The sequence below is a fragment of the Panicum virgatum genome, chromosome 5N (assembly GCF_016808335.1).
Source record: "Panicum virgatum strain AP13 chromosome 5N, P.virgatum_v5, whole genome shotgun sequence".
Lineage (NCBI taxonomy): Eukaryota > Viridiplantae > Streptophyta > Magnoliopsida > Poales > Poaceae > Panicum > Panicum virgatum.
The window spans coordinates 42,718,873-42,736,885 of NC_053149.1; positions in this window are offsets into that span (position 1 = coordinate 42,718,873).

The following is an 18,013-nucleotide window of genomic DNA, read 5'->3' on the forward strand; positions in this document are numbered from 1 at the left end:
TGTGGGTCGGAGTCTCCGTCATACTGTGGGAGGAGGGCCGGGTTGAAGCGTGGAGGCCACTGGACCTCTTTGAATTCGACCGAAAGAGGGGTGCCAAGGCCTCCTCGGTGCTATCGATGCTGCTGGTGCATCATTCTATATTCGCCCTCTTCTTCGTCGGAGTACATTTCTTTCTTGATGATGATGGGTCTTGGGCGAAGCCTTACACGCTGAGGTGCGTGCGGCGCTGACACTGGCTCTAGGCGAGGGGCCTGATCTTGTTACAGCATCGCCATGCGCTCGCGGATTTGTTGCTGCATAGCCTTGCAGCGAAGCTCTTCCACCTTGAGCCGATTGAGTTGATCTTCCACCTCTTCTGCTGTGAGTTGTCGTTGTTTGCCCTTCGATCTTGTCATAACTACTACGGTCGATGGTCCGGCCTGGGTTGCTGCCTACCGAGCGTGGCGCAAGCGCTCTGCGAGACGCGCGTCGATTCTTCGCATGGCTTGTGTGACACCCTAGGTGTCTGCACAGTAGTTGTGTATTGATTGTAAGCATCATGTGTTTAATTGCTTGAAAAAGGATCTTTTTATAATTATAAAAGGTTATATGTGTAATTATGATTTTATGCAAGGTTCTTTCTTTAGTTTAATTTGAATTGAATGTGTAATTATAGCTTTTGTGGACGGTGCTTTTGCAAAATTCAGTGCATTTATTGCTTGGCAGGAAACTTTTCAATTCAGCCAAAGTTTGAAGTGAAATTTCTTTGAAAAAGACAAGTTTCCTTTGAATTCAAAATCCCTTCAATGTTCTCAAAATTAGCTCTTTATCCTTTGATCAAATAAATTTTTGCACAACATCAAAGTTGTAAATCTTGAAAAGTTGAGCAACTTTCATGTTGGTCGTTTTTTCATTTGAGCTTTAGTTTAAAAGTTATCCTTGTTTTACAGTTTGGTCCCTGGAATTTTCAAAAATTGCAAAATAACCCTTTTTCTCCTTCCTCCAGCTCCTTCCTCTGTTTTCCCCGCCGCCGGCGTGTCGCCGCGCCGCCCACCACTCTGGGCCGCCTCCCCAGTGCCACCTCCTGCCTGCCAAGCACCCCACGCGTCGCCCCGAAGCCTCCCCACCACCCTCCTTGCTCGCGCTGGTGCTCCCCTGCTCTGCCACGCGCCCCCGCCGAGCTCAGAGCTGCCCCCGCGGCCGCCACCTCAACGCCGCTGTGGAGCGACCACTGCAGCACCCCAGGGCCTCATTTCTCGCGCGCACGAGCCTCACAAGAACCCCATAACTCTATTCCTCTCGCTCTTTCGCTTGCTCCTTGCTCCCACGCCACAAAACGCGCCGCCGCTCCACCCCGAACCCCGGCGAGCTCGACGCCGCCGCGGAGCCGCCACTGCTGTAACACCCGGTATATAAAAGAACATAAACCGAGCAATCATATACGTGCCAGGATCAAGTCACACGTATATACAACAGAATGAACTAGTATATCATAGCACATATCACGTAAAAAGATATAATAAAGCGAATACGAATGTTATTTATTACAATAATGACAAAAATGTCTGGTACAGCGGAAGCGAAGTACAAATACGGTAAAAGCTCTCCGAAGCTGAGCAGGGCGCCACAGGGACGTCGACTGGGAGACGAACACCTAGAAGTCCTCGTAGTCCTGGAAGCGCTGAGCGAACTCCCTCGCGTCGGCAGGAACTGAGCAGCAGTAGCGTAACCAAGAGGAAAAAAAAGTAGAGAAGAGGCAAGAGTGAGTACACAACTTGTACTCAACAAGTATAACACAAACTATGAGGCTCTAAGGTTGGCTGACTGACTGCATTAGCTTTTAAGTGTAGGCAAAATTTTATTAAAGCTATTTACTACGAGTTGATGAATTACCATTAACCCAGTTACATAGTAATTAATCAAGATTAAACATGTCACTACTGAGAACCAAACCGAAACCAAGCCACCAAGGTAACCCCGAGAGGCACCTCCCTCGTCGGAAGGAGACAACCCCACTAATCAAAAGGAGGATCTGGGCCGCTCATAACCAGTGAGCATGGCTAGTATACCAGTTTTACACTTTGCAGAGGTTGCACATCTTTAACCACAAGTCGTGAGCTATGCTAGTTGTTCATCACACTTCCGTAGGTGAGATGGCTAGCAAACTCACTACGAGGCCGTTACAAAGAATCTCGTTGGTAAGGCGTAACCGCGAAGAGTTAGATCGGCGACGATGGGGCCCACCTCCAGGGGTACAAGCACAGGTGCGCAAACCAAGCACAGACCAAGCCGGAGGAGCAGGGACCATTGAAGCTTACCACCCTTTGCCCCGCAGGTAAGTTACTCCAAACCAAAAAGACCTAATTAGTAAGCCAAGACCGTCCCATTCCAGTCTTGTGGTAGCGCTGTTGTCCCAGGTTGTCGCTCTATGAACCGGTTCTTATGGAGAGTGGCCAACCAGGCAGTAAGCACCGTGCTAGGCCCCCTAAACCATGTTTCTAACAAAACCAATTTTAACGAGAAGTGAGCCACTCAAGCCACACAGAGTGCCACTCTCAGAATTAAGTTGCATATACCATTAATCAAATTAATTAAAAAGGACCATTATGTGTTATAGCGCGGCACCTAGCACAACTAACCAAAATGCAACCCAAAGGAACATATAAAGGATATAAAGTGGCTAGGAAAGTCCTTATAGGCATATAGTATTGAAATGCAGTATGAAATTGTATTTAAAAGTGATAGGTTGCTCATGTTATACTTGCCTTCCTCGTACTGCTCTGGCTGCTGCTCAAACTGCTCGGAAGACGGCTGCTCCGGGTACTGGTACTGGGGCTCCTCAGATGGATCGACGTCTACTCACGAACACATGGCCAAAAGCAAGGCACACAATAAGCATACAAGCAAACACTAACAAAAGCTAAGAAATAGTACATCAGTACATAAAAACAGCACACTAAACTAGTCTAAAACTATTCTACGTGTTGCAACAATCGCGTGGACATAAAGAACGCCTAAAACGGAGCTAAAACGCATAATCTAGGCCAAAAACAAGTTCTAGGGACCTATTTGTAAGAAAACTGGAGTTCAGGGGGTTTCTGGGCAAAACCGAGGACTAAAATGTAATTAAAGGTTAGATACAAGGGCTAGCGTGCAAAATCAACGGGCCTGGATGGAGGGCACTATTTCTAGGAAGTTCAGGGGGCTGCGTGCTAAAAACAGGACTTATTTGGAATTATTTTTGAACCCGACTGGACGGAGGGTTGATTCAAGGAAAACCCAGGGGTTCTTTTGCAAGAAGTACAAGCTGAACCAGTTATCTTTGCTCAGGGGCCGTCGGATCTTGATCAAGAGGCTCAGATCTAATGGCCTCGGGATCTAATCGAGCCCGTATGTTTTAGATCGGGCTGGCTGGGGTGCTTCGCGGGCGTCGGCGGTGGCGGAACGCCGCCGGGGCTCTGCTCCGCGGTGGCGGGCTGGCTGGGAGCTCGCCGGCGTTGGCTGAAAATGGCCATCTGGGCTCGTTTTGGGCTGCGGGTTGGTGCAAAGGAACAAGTGCGGCGCGTGTGATCCACTGGGCCCTCGTGCGTGAGTCGGGGATGGCCGGAGCGTGGGGCTCGGCGGTGGAGGCGGGTCTGTGCGGCGGTGCTCACCGGAGTGCAAGTGTTCCGGTCCCGGGGTGGCCTACGGGCTCTAGAGTCTAGCGCAGCAGAGAGAGGGGATCGGGGTTTGGCTCACCGAGGCTCGAATCGAGCAGTGCCGGCGTGCAGGGGCGCCGGCGATGATGGAGGGCGGCGGCGTGCGCGTCGAAGCACGGGAACGTGCGCTGCAGCGGTCGGAGCAGAGGGCAGCGGCTCGGGGAGGATCCGGGCGTCGAGGCGGAGCTAGCGTGCTGCTCGGCCGGGGCTCCGGCGTGGCGGAGTGGCGTGGCCGCGGCGGCGCGGGCTCTGCTCCGGGCGGAGCAATCGTGGAGGCGGCACTAGGGTTCTGGGGAAAGATTGGGGTGGGGATAGGTCACGGGAGGTCGCGGGGCCAGTTATAGGACTGGGGGGCCGGGATCTCGGCGTGCGGGCCGTTGGGCTCGCGGCGAGTGTCACGGCGAGATTAACGGCGAGCTGTTGTTGCGAGGCCGGGAAGGGCGGGGAAGACAGAGCTGACCGGTGGGGTCAGCACGTTAGAGAGGGGAGGGGACGCGTGCGGGCTTGGGCTGTCGGCGCGCGGCGAGCAGAGCGCGAGCTGGGCCGGGGATTCATGGCCTGTGCGCGGGAGGAGAAAGGGAAGCCGTGGCTGGGCTGGGCTAAAATGCGGGCCCGAGCTGGAGCGAGCGGGGGAAACGCAGGCCAGCACGTGGGGAGGAGCCAGCTGGGCTTCGGGCGAGCGGGGTAAGCGCTGGGCCGATGAAGCGTGGGTGCAGTGCGCTCGCTGAGGCTGGCTGACGCTGGCGCGTGGGCCCGGTTGGTAGGCTTGCTGAGGAACACGCACGGGTGTGATGCGCAGGCGCAGGGAGGGACCGACAGGTGGGGAAGCGGCGTGCGCTGCGCGGTCTGCTGCAGGCGCGGCTGACAAGCGGGCCCGCCGTGTCAGTCGGGGGCGCGCGCCGCGGGCTGGTGGACCCGGACGTGGGGCGGGGCGCAGTGAGACAGGGCGAGCGCTCGCGGCGCTGAGCGCGCGGAGGTGGGCCGAACGCGGGAAAGGGAGGGACGCGCGTCCAACGGGCCGGGATCGGGCTGCGAGGGAAAGAGAGATCGGACCGCGAGAGGGGAAAGGAGCAGGCCGAGTTGGGCTGAGCGCTGGGTTGGGTTTGGATATGGGTTTCCTATTCTTCTTCTCTTCTTCTATTTCTATTTCTATTTCAAACCAAACTACTTTGAATTCAAATTTGAATTTGAATTCACTCTAGCACTCAAATAAACAAAACAATGCTCCAGCATGAATGCACAAACATGTTGAACTTAGAATAAATTTTTAATTACTTTATGAAGCAGAAACAAATTAGAAATGCAAGGCTACGAAAATTAAATCCTTAGAAAATTAAATAAAACCAATTAAATTTATTATTAAAAGCTGGAATTTAAGTTAGGGTGTTACAACTGCAGACCCGATCCGCCCGCGCTGACCCCCTAGAGAGCTCCACCGTGAGCCCGTGCAGCTTCTCGACCGCTTTTCCTCGCCCAAACCCCACGGGAACCACCCTGCCGCCGTGCTCCGAGCCCCCACTATCGCCGCTCGCCGTGGACCGACCTCCTCCGGCCACCTCCTCACGAGCCAAGGGTGCCCAGAGGTCCGCGTTGGCCTGCTCGTCGTTTCCCCCAACCCCAACCTCGCCGCCGGCGACTCCTTTCGCCGGATTTGGGCCGGCCATCCTCCCTCTGTTCTTTTCCCCACGGCCAGGGACCCCGTGTTAGAATTTGGAAAAGCCCAGGGGGCTGTCTGTGAAGCTCAAGACACATATGAATAGTGCTCTAGGGATTTCTTTGTGATGATTTTCTGTGAAATTTGAAATTCAATATCAATTCGTAGAAAATTCGTAAAATAGAAAATCTTGATGTTTTGGAATCCTCTTGAAGAGATCTGTGCAGTAGAATCATAATATGTTAGGCTTTAGTTGCAAGTTATTGCTGTACAAGTTAATTTGTGTTTCTAGACTAGATGTTTTATCTTTTTCTTAACTACTGTTTGAAGCCTTGTCTTGCAGTGAATTTTTTATGGTGAACTACTCATGTGAATATAGTTTTTCTATAAAAATTTCGTGCTCAATTATCATGCATAGCTATTTCTTTGATTTAATGTTTGTTTAGTAGGCTTTAATTATGGTAAATAGTTTCTGTTCATGATAAATCATGAAAATATTTTTGAGTGTTCTTCTGGAGTATCTTAGTTGTACTTGAAGTTTGAGCATCAGTTCATGACTAGAACAGGAACTAAAAATGAATCTTGCTAATCTGATGTCTGTTTTGTTTATTTTCTCATAATTATTTCTGTGTAGATAAAATCATGAAAAATTCACAGTAGCTAATTCATCCCTGTTTAGGTCTTCTGTTTAGTTTTGAGCTTCTGTTTTGCTCTAGATTAACCTGTGTAATTCAATCTTGTTCTATGTGTGATCTGAATGATTGATTTGTTATGAATAAATGGCTACATGTTTTGGCATGATTTTTACAGGGTAGCCTACTCTGTTCATGTTTTGTTTAGGATAATTTTTTGCTAAATTTATTACTGTACATGCTGTGAGTTGTTAATTTATTAGCAAACCATGACTTACTTGCTATAGGAAACCACTCCCACTTGTTTATGATGTTAATATAGCTTTCTTGTGCTGTTGATCATGATGCCTTGTGTAGTTAGAATTGTTATTTAACTACTCTGTAAACGATTGCCCATGTGTGTTTATAATACTGTTCTTGCATTACATATAGATACGTCTGCTTTATCGGACGGGACGTACGAGCTGATCCCGGAGTCTGACGGAGGTGATCTCGAAGCTCAAGTGAACACTGCTGAACTAACTGAAGCCCCGGACCAAAGTTCGGAAGAGCCTAGGGCTGAAATAGTTTAGTGACTACCGAGAAGGCAAGCCCCGGACATAACCTATATTTCAAATTATTATCATTTACTGTTATTACTTGCTTATGCATTTACAGTTCTTAGGATTTGAATTGAAACCCTAGATGCATGATCCTAGGAACCTATGTACTGAACACTAGACCTGAGTTCGACTACTTGCTAAGCTTATAGGACCGGTAAAAGTCGAGTGATTGCCTATCACTCGCGAGCTTTATAGGAATTGCTTGTTTACTTTCTGTTATCAATTTAAGGACGATGGACGGGGTCGTGTTCGATATCATGACCTTTGGTGAGACCCCGTCTGTGTTGATGAACTTGCTAAGGTCGCGGTGTGTGGTAGTGCTGGTTAAGTTTTTGAACGTACTAGCCACATGCGTAAATATGGTACGCGGTAAGCCTAGTAACCGATTGGACCGGGGAGTGGATATACCTGACACTCTCTCTTAGGGATAGGTTTTATTTTATGTTGCGCAACACTACGACTATGAGGGACGAGGTATAGAGTGCCCTATGGGACGAGAGAATGTGCCCTGTGGGACTGATGGGGAGCCCTATAGTCGGGGAGAGTGTTCCTATCCACAAGCCGGAAAGAAAGGTCAACGGTTGTTTGGGAACGACCCGACGGTGTTTCCAAACGTGTGTGTTAGGTCTGCCTGGCCAGGTTAACAAACTCGATTCGAATCGTCTGCTTCTCACAGTTTGGGACTGCTTGATCTCTTTGCCACACAGAGTAATAAGAGCAACAATACTATGATCAATCTTGATGTTTGCTTAAAGATCTACCTTGATTGGATAGTAGTTGCTTACATAGAATGGTTAATCAACTAGAATCTTGAAAGCTAAAACTTGAAAGTAAGGACTTACTCTTTATTGCTTTTCAGCAAAAGGAAAACTAGAGCCTCACAAACCCTGCATAGTCTAGCTAAAGTGGGTTTAGTATACCCGTTGACGGTTAAGTCTTGCTGAGTATTAGAATACTCAGCCTTGCTGTTGGAAATCTTTTCAGGTATGAGTTTTGAGGACCAGGTCGCTAGTTTGCCTTGGCCCTGCTCTTTGCCTCCTGGCTGGTCCGTCGAGTGGGATACGTCTTCGGCCGGCAATGACTTTGACGAGTAATACCATGCTTGGGCTAGCCTGGTATACTTTGGCGACGTGTTGTAGCCGTCGTGTTTTATCTTCCGCTGTTAAACTCTGAAGTTTTACACTTATGATTTGTATAACTGTTTTACCAAAGTTGGTTTTGTAATAATGGTTTGAACTGGTTTGTAATCATTACTATGCCTGTGTTGTAAAATGGTGGTTGTAATATCTCTGGACTCGCCTTCGTGCGGGGTATGCTTGTTCGATCCGAGAACCGGTGGTTGTATCGGGATGTTACCCGACAGACCAAGAATTGTTCCGTTTGAAGTGCATTTGAGCTGTTGTTGCCTTTGTGGTAATGGCCTGTGCACTTGAGCCGGGATAATTCAGGTGGTTCCGCCACAGCTTGGATGTCTTCGCTGGCGACACCCATGTCGAGGAGCTCGGCCTCGAACTCCCTGTCAGTGAGGTCATCGACCGAGGTGTCTTCGCTGTTGTCTTCGCGATTGTTGGTGCCGGGGCCGTTGGTTGTGACGAGGGCGTTGTCTGCCGAAGCCCGAGCCTTCGCCGAGGTGGGGGGGCTCCGTCGAAACACTGGTGTTGGTCTTCTTCTTCGCTGCCATGTGGTCGTGTCGGAACGAACCACGAGTGGGCGCGAAAATTGTTGGTGTAGGATACCCTTCAGAGCAAAGGCGTATCACAACAGCTCAAGTCTTGGAAGGCGAAGCCTCCAGAGAGAGAGTAGGGCCAAAGATAGCGACACAAAAATCAAAGCACGAGCAATAACTCTCAGTATTCAATGTCCCATCACCTGCAGTTACACAGGTATTTATAGCCAACGGCTCGCTGTGGCAGCCCCGCCCGACATAAACCGGCTTAAGTGCGCTAACCATCATCAAAACGACAATCAGGGTTAACACGCACTTAAAACGGAGCAATCCGGCAGTGCTGTCGGGTAAAATCCCGATAAAACCACTTAAACCTGGATCGAACAAAACAGCATATCTCACACGAAGGCGAGTCCAGAGAAAACAACAACTCACAATAAATTACAACACATAGAGTTTAACATGACTTCAGGATTACAAACCAAGTTCCAGATTTAACGAAGTACTTTTCAAAGCCAACACATAAGAAGTTCAATAGAGTCCTTTATTTTAACGGAAAGTACACACAAGAACTAACGACTGAAAGGGGTGTCACGATGAAGCTCGATTCATGACATCACTCGCTCTTGTCATCGTTGGCCGGGGACGGATCCCACTCCACGAACCAACCAGGACGGAAGGGTGCAAGGCCAGGTCAAGCTGGCAATCATGTCCTCAAAAGTATTTCCTGAAACAAAATGAGCCACAAGCAAGGCTTGAGTATTCTAATACTCAGCAAGGCTTACCCGACTGAGGGTATACTTAGCCCTTTAACTAGACATGCAAGGCTTTTGGCTTGAGGGGTTTGTTTTGCCGAAAAGCAGTACAGAGTAGATCCTTAATCTTAGGTTTTAGCTTTCTGGTTCTAGTTCAATTAACCACTCTAGGTGAGCATCTATCCAATAGCATACATGGTGGGAACAATTATTTTTCATCAATCAACCATATTCATCATCATCATCTTTCACTTCTTACTCTATGTAGCAGAAGGGTTAAGCAGTCTCAATAACCGGTGAGAAACGGACGATTCGAATCGGATTTGTTAACCTGGCCAGGCAGACCTAAACACACATCACGTGGATACTCACAGAGTCACACGTGCAACTTTTCCCTTCAATTCCCGCTTCACGGAACAGGCCCACCGCCCTCAAGTACAGCAGTACGACGACTCTGTACTCGCCATTAGCTAGATGTGAACGAGTTTAAGACGGTGGGGAGTATATTCCGGCTGCGGTTCAATCCAGTACTTAAGCTTACCGATTACCATATTCTCAGCATGTGATTAGTACGTTCAAACGCTTAACCACCACTACCACACACTGCGGCCTTATCACTTTTCACTAAACAGACGGGGCATCTAGAGTATCACGACCCCGCCCGTAGACCTTATAGTGGTAGCAAGTAGTAAACAACCAATTCCTATAATTTCTCGCGAGCCACACATACTAGTGACCTACACATACTAGTGTTCAACCGAACCATTAGCATAGCTAACTAGCGACCTACACATACTAGTGTTCAAGCATCGGTACCTAGGATCATGCAACTAAGGTTTCAGTCAAATCCTGTAACTTAAATGCACAAGTAGGTAGGAACAATAATAAGTTGCATAATTTAAAATAGAAGGACATGCTCCGGGGCTTGCCTTCCTGGGCGCAACTAGATCTGGGCTCTTCCGAAATCAGGTTCGGGTCTTTAGTAGCTTCAGTTAGATTCACTTGAGCTTCACGCTGCTCACTCTCGGACTCGGGCACCAGCTCGTATGTTCCGTCAGCGAGAGTAGTAGTATCTATATGAAATGCACATGGATGAGTTGTTGTGATGGCAGTAATTAATGAATTATTTCATCATAAAAGCGTAAACCAACAAGACTCAAAACAGCAATAAACACTAGTCATTTTTCTTCCATTGGGCAATCGTGTATAGAGTAGAAAATAATATTAGTTAGTGCATAAGCTCCAAGTGGAGTTTTCGTTATATACCAAAACGTACAAAAGTGGCCTTCTTTAACAAAAATAACGATATCATGCTTTGTCCAAAACTATAGTTACACATAGTTTCTAAGTCTCAAATTTTTGCAGAGGAGTCTACATACGATCCTCAACACACTTTAAATTTATCGGAATTTTTCTAGACGTAAATCAGGAGTAATAAAAATGACAAATCCTACTCACATATAACAAGACTAATTAGTACAGATAGTTGCAAAGTATTTTTGGCTCTCAAAATTTGTATTCTAGCTTATCTTCTGAAGACTAAGCCACAGTAAAATTTTCAGATTTTTCCAGCAGCAACATCTATTTATCACAAAATAGCACCATTTTTAAGGATTAATTCACCGAGTTAGCTACACAAATCTAAAAATAATGAAACTTGGACAGTGGTGTTAATTTATTATTGTAAGTATACACAAAAAGTTTCATACACATATCTACAAAATAACATCCACAAATAAAAAGTAGATTATTCTACTAGATTTAGCCAAGACTATGGTTTCATCTAGTTACAAGTGTCAACTGGTGTTCAAATTTTTACAAACATCTAAACATGGCATGAAGTATCTACTAGCCAAAAATCATCTATAGACATTGAGTAGAACTCCTAGAATAATTATAGCCTATATAACCTAATCTTTTTCGTAGATTAAAATACAGACAGAAAATAAATATGTGCATGTAATAAAAGTTGTAGATATTGTTGCAAGGATTCCAAAACATTTGGATCTATATTTTTATGATTTTTCTACGATTTTATTTCGAATTTACAAGTTTGCTGGTTTTGAAAACAAAAGAAAAAGAAAACGCAAACTTGCATCTAGGCCCCTGGAAGTTTGTTTCTTCTCAGCGTGGGTCCCTGGCGGACATTGGAGAACAGAGGAGGGTCGGGCGGCCGTTTTCCGGCGAGGAGAGGCTCCGGCAGGTGGGGGAAAAGTTGGGGAAAAGGGAGAGGGGACTGAGCCGCACCTCTGGGTGTCCTTGGTTCAGCGGGGAGGAGGTCCGAGGCGGCGGCTCCGCGGAGAGGGGCGGCCGGCGGTGGACTGGGCTTGCGGCGGCGGCGTTCCGGCGGGCTTGGGCGTCGGCGAGTGGGTCGGGGAGCACCAACGGAGGGTGGGGGTGCTAGCTGCAGGGGTTGGATGGGCGCGGGGAAGGCCGGAGGAGGGAGCTCCGCGGGAGCCTAGGGATGGGCGGCGCAAATGGCAGGCGGCGGTGGCTCTGGACGCCGCGGAGGGCTCGGCTCGGCGCGTGGAGCAGGGAGGGGAGTAGAGGGGGAGGGAAGGAGACCCGTTTGCGCAGCAAGGGGAGGGAGGAGAGCCAGGCTAGAGCGCGAGCGGGCTGGGGAAAAATGGTGCACGGCACTGGTCGGCTCGTTCGTCGCCAGTGGCACGCCGACGGCAGTCCTCGGCGTGCGTGCAATGAGATGGCACCGCGTGGCGATGAGAAGCTTCAGGAGGGACCGGGACGGAGCGGTTGGTGGCACGGCGAGGGCGCGGCCCGTGGCCATCGGCCTCGGCGTCCAGCGCAGACAGGGGAGGGAGAGAGAGGAAAAGAGAGAGATTTAATTGATTCAAAATTCAAAATTTTCTCAAAACTTCCTTTTGAAACATAGAAAACTTCGAATACGAAAGTTGTAGAGAACTTAAAAACCTACAACTTTTATTTCAGGAACAAGTTTAAACGAGCAAAGGTTTAAAAGTTATTTTAAATTTTCGAAAACTACAAATCAAACAACTTATCATTTCATGTGATTTTCAACATTTGTACCCCTAGAGTTCAACTGGACATTTACCATTCTTTTCATGGTGAACATGTCTATCAATTTTCATATGCATATTTGCCTTGGTGTGAAAGTTATTTGAGGTTCCTGACCTATGCACATATACACACATACATATGCACACACATAAGTTATTTTCCAAAAAGAAATGCATAATTTGAAATTCTCTTGTTTATTAAGCATGAAATCACGTTTAAGTTTTCTTGATTAGCATTTTAAAACTCTGAGATGTCACACTCACCTACTCTTCGGTGTGAATTTTCCGTAATGCCCCCTAACTGCTAGATTCCGGGAATATTCCGCATGCATTTAGGTAACATTACAATAACGATTGTGGTAGTGGATTACAGCTGGACTAGCAAGTGGGCCCTCATGCAAATCCCCGCGACCTTCGCCACCAAACTTCGCGCTGGACCTTCGGGCCTGGCCGCTAGTGCTCCTGTCGTCCATCCGCCCTTCGGTCCCGCACCTTCGCCCACGAGCCTTCGCCGCCTGGCCTTCGTCTGATTCGCCCCTCACCAAGTCTTGCGGAAGGTCCTCCTTCGGATCATCGGGGCTTCGCTCGCGGGATTCGCCGAGAGGCTTCACTCCGTGACATTCATGCCACGGCACCGCGCAGTCATCTTGGCTTCGATCTTTGGACCTTCGGGCGCCACACCTTCGCTCGTCACCCGAAGAGTCGTCTTGGCTTCGATCTTTGGACCTTCGGACGACGCGCCTCCGCTCGTCACCCAACATGTCGTCTTGGCTTCGGGTTTTGGACCTTCGAGCGCCGCGCCTTCGCTCGTCACCCGAAGGTGGCTCCCCCAACATCTGCCTTTCCTGTTAGCCTGTTCCACGGTTCCTCCAGCTAAACCTGGGCGGCTAGGCGCTTGAGCTGAGGACTCCAGCTAGCTCATCCAGCAAGAGGGACACGACTAGGCATCGATTATTCGATGGAGGAGCGAGCGACATTAGGCGCTAACTAGTGGTAATTTTAGTTTAGCAGTTTTTTATTCCTCGATCTAACAAGTTTAGCTGTTTAATTATTAATTATATTTTATTCATCTTTATACATCTCATATTTTGATATCAAAGTCATATCTTCAATTATACTAGCCTAGTAGGCCCCACTTTAGAATTTCGTACAAGCCTGGGCCTTGAGCCTGACCCAATCAGGCAGACGCGCAGCCACGATCGGCCCTCCAACTGAGGAAGCCGGCGGCCCAGTAGCAGTCCATGCTGGGGCCACGTGGTGACTTCCTGACCCATGACATCGTGAGAGGGACCGGGAGGATTGTGCCAACCTCGAAAGGTGGGGTCAACCCCGAGGCGACACGGGGAAGGCGCGGGGGCAGTATTGGCCTTGTTTGGTTCCCGTTATAGATATTCTAGAACGGGTCTTCTAGTGCATGCATGGCGGTCTAAATGAAGTTTATTTGCAAAACCTTTTCAGGAATGGGTGTAACTTTTTGCGATGAATCTAATGATAGTAATTAATCGATAATTGGCTACAGTGATGCTATAGTAACCATTCTCTAATCATGCGGTCAAAGGTCTCATTAGATTCTTTAGGGTTCCTAGCGCAGGGGTTCTGAAGTTTGTTTTGTAAACTGCCTTTGTTTGACACCCGTAATTAGCGGTCAAAATGCTACTATTCCTAAAATTCTAGGAAACCAAACAAAGCCATTAACGGCACTGACCCCGACAAGACGTGCATGTGCGCCCCTTGCCCGACACCCAGGGTAGGGATGCCGCCTACGAACTAGGGGACCGGAGGGACATCCCGGTCAGTCGGGCCATCATGACGTTGTGACTGGCGCTCACGTCGGCCGCGCTCCCTCCACAAGGCCGACGGGACAGCCCCTACCAGGTCAGCCTTCGCTGTAAGACGTAGGGTAAGGGGTGCACTACGCTAGTGGGCCCCACCTTAGACCGAATGGCAAGGGAGAACAAGGCATAGGCTATCTACACTCGTCGTACTCTAAATTCATCCTCTAAAAGGAATATTTCGTCATAATCATCAAAATTCTTTCCTCTATCTCTAGTTTCTCTGCACTCATTCATCCTCTATCTCTACTCTATATCAACTATCACATATTTTATTCAACCATCTCCAACTACCATCTCATTTTAACAAACACATTTCTACCCATTTCTTTTTTTTCTTTTCTTTTTTCTCTTCATTTGCCTTTTCTTTTTTTCTTATATTTTTTCTCTTCATTTCTCTTTTCTTTTTCTTTTTCTTTTCTTTTTTCCTCTCTTTTTTCTTCTTCCCTTCTTTTCTTTTCCCCTCCTCTCTTTCTCTCTCTCCCCTGCTCGCCTCCTTGCTCCCTCCGCCCGTCCCCTCTCTCTCTCAGGCGGTGGCCCTGCCCTCCATCCCTCCCACTCAATCTCTCTCTGGCGGCGGCCGGCGCAGCTCCGTGAGGGCCACAGAGGCCGGCGGCGGTGCCCACGCACGGGCCAATGAGCGGACGGCGGCGGCCTGGGCGCGCCGTCCCCCTCCCGGCGGCGCTCGAGCTTGGCTCTTGTTAGTTATAAACCTGACTGATCGTGTGTGTGCGTTGGTGTATCTGGTAGATGCATGCATGTGTTGCATGCTTGCATGTAGATTAGCTTGTGCTAATCCATGCGTAGATAGTTACCACGTGGGTCGGTCAAGCGGGCTAGCTGCGTGGTGTGTTCATGCGTCAAGTTCAAGTCGTGCAGGAGCGTTGCGCGTCGGACAAGGCGAGTTAGTTGGCGGCAACAGGGAAGGAGCACATCAAGGAGCTGGAGACCGATTCTCACGGGAGTTCGTTGCTCAGAACGTGGAGAAGGCCGGGTTGCCAGGGAGAGCGCGTACGTGCGCGCCGAGTTCGCCGGAGGGCGTTGCGTGGGCGCTGCGTCGCCGGGAGGCCTTTAAATGGCCATGTAATCCCTGTGTAAAAGTTTAGCCGAGTCAAAATGTAATAGAGAACAGCCAACATACAGGTCGTTCGGCGGCCGGGGCGTTCGTCGCCAATTGCATGTGTTCCTCGTGTTCTTGTGATCGTTCGTCGATCCTCGGTTCCAACAATTGGTATCAAGAGCTTGGTTCAGAAGAGGGGAGGCGGCCAGCGGCGCGCCGGCCAGTGGAGCCGCGGAATGCACTGCAGCAAGCTGTAGGGCGCGAGGCGCGCGAAGTGCTGCGAGTCGCCAGTGGCGGCACGTGGGCGCAGGCACAGGCGTGGTGCACGGCGTGAGCGGTGGCGTGAGGCGGCTTGGAGGACTGCGACATGGCGTGCGCGTGATGTGCGCGGGTGCGGCACGCGCGCTGGCCAGCGGCGTGTGCGGCCGTGCGTGGTCGCCAGTGGCCGACGGCGCGATGGCGTTGGCGGAGGCGCGGCGATGTCGACAGGCCATGTGTCGGCATGTGCGTGGTCACTAATGGTGGCGCTGCGGCAGTGGATCGTGTGTCAATCCTGCCCGGCGTGATGCGTTCAACGGTGTGTGTCGCTGGTGCCGTAGATGACGGTGTGTGTTGCCGGCAGAGAAGGAGCTCGGCGTGAGTCACTAAGGAAGATGACGAAGGTCGTCGGGTGCCTGCGGAGGCGACTTATGCTGTGTGGTTCGCGTCGAGCGTGGAGGCCATAGTTGCGGCCGTGGCGACGATGACGAGAGGAGCAGCATCATCAGTTCCGGCGGCAAGCATGCAGGTTCGCGCGGAGATGGTGCATGCAGAGGTGGCCGCGTCTGGTCGAGGCCGTAGCGGCAGCCGTGGCGATGAAGATGACGGCAGCTGCGGCAACTCCGGCAATGGCAAGTCAGGTTTAGGGGGGTGATTGTTAGGAATAAACCTGACTGATCGTGTGTGTGCGTTGGTGTGTCTGGTAGATGCGTTCATGTGTTGCATGCTTGCATGTAGATTAGCTTGTGCTAATCCATGCGTAGATAGTTAGCGCGTGGGTCGGTCAAGCGGTCTAGCTGCGTGGTATGTTCGTGCGTCAAGTTCAAGTCGTGCAGGAGCGTTGCGCGTAGGACAAGGCGAGTTAGTTGGCGGCAGCAGGGAAGGAGCATGTCAAGGAGCAGGAGACCGATTCTCATGGGAGTTCGTTGTTCAGAACGTGGAGAAGGTCGGGTTGCCAGGGAGAGCGCGTACGTGCGTGCCGAGTTCGCCGGAGGGCGTTGCGTGGGCGCTGCGTCGCCGGGAGGCCTTTAAATGGCCATGTAATCTGTGTGTAAAAGTTGAGCCGAGTGGAATAAGAGAAGCCAACATATAGACCATTCGGCGGCCGGGGTTCGTCACCATGTCTCGTGTTCCTGTGATCGTTCGTAGATACTCGGTTCCAACAGCTCTCCCTATGCTACAGCGGGCGCGCGGCTCTTTCTCTGCTCCGAGCGTGGTGGTGAGCTATTCCTCTACTCCAAACAGGCGGCGGCTTGGGCGAGCGGCGCGGCGGCGTCTTGGGCGGGCGGTGGGGCGGCGGGCAAGCAGCGATCGGATCCGCGCGGGTGGTTGGGACGGCAGATCGACGCGGTCGCCCTCATCTCATCCAGTGCCGACGGACGACGACGACTCGGCCTCCAAGCTCCTTGCTTCCCCCGTCTCTCTCTCTCTCTCTCCTCCGAGCTCCTTGCTTCACCCGGCCTCCGAGCGCGCGGACGGCGGTAGCTGACGGGCACGAGCGCGCGGTCAGCGGAGGAGCGCGGGGAGGCCGGGCATGCTCTGGGCTACAGAGAGGTCGGGCGAGCGCGGGGCGGAAGCGGTCGGAGGTGAGGTGGGGCCGGCGCGCGGCGTAGCAGAGAGACGGTGCTCCTCTCGATTTAGCGGAGGATGGGATGTACCGGATGATTTACAGGACGTCGCTGCAGCAACTTTTTACACCAAAGGGTCCTGAAGGATTGTGTACCGGAAGGAGGACCCGGTGCGAGGGAATTTTTTTATTTTAATCCTTTTTAATCTAATATTTTAATAATAACTCATGCAGATCTAAATTTCCAAAAACTAGCCCTTTTGGTCGTGCCAAGCTCCGTGGCGCGACTCCTTGAAGTGTCGCACCACATGCTTTGGCGCGACTAAGCTGCCACGCTGGAACGCCCGCGGCCAGGCAGCTGACGTGGCAAGGCTAAGTCGCGCCACATGCGTTGGCGCGACTGAGTCGCACCATGCATCGTGGCGCGACTCAGCTGAATATAGGCCAACTCGCTGGATGGCCTCTTCCTCCACCTCCCTTTCTTTTTTTCCTTCACTCCCCACCCGACCTGAGCTCCATGGCACCGCCCGTCGCGGTCCCCCTCTAGATCCACTCAATCTTCCACCCGATTCAAAGGGGAAACAAAGGGAAATCGATCCCTGAAGGTAGCTCCTCCACTCTATCCGATTGGTTTTCCTCCATTTCTTGGTTTTGTTTGGGTTTGAGTTGGCTAGAGTTTAGGTAGGGTTTGAGTTGATATGGGCGATTGAGTACGAATCGGGTAGGATTAGTTGTGGTGTATCGTGCAATTGAACGATGGTGACACTTTTGTATCGTGTAATAATTGCTGCATGTATCAATTTGGAGGTGATAGTGTTGTTTACATTTTTTTATTACAAAGAGCTATAAAGTGTGAATAATCGTCATAGTAGCAAATCTATTTTATGTGTATTTTGGTAAAAATTCTTATGTTATGCTATATATAGTTATATTATCTTAATCATGTATGAAGTAATGAAGTGTGTGGTACTTATAATGAAGTAATGCCATATATAGTTATATTATCTTCTTCATTTTGTGTATATGTATATGTGTAGATGGATCGTTTAGTTCGTTTATTTTCGGGTGGGACGATTAAAGAAAATGGAGAGTTTGCAAGAATGAGGCAAGAAGTAGCAAGATTTGATGTGGCACCTTCATTCGATGATATAATGTGTCGAGTAAATTCATTATTCAAAGTAGAAAATAAGCGTATGGAGTTAAGGCTTTGTGGTAGGTTTGATGCTGGAAAGGAAAGGTCACACAATGTGATGATGCCAATTGGTTGTGAGAATG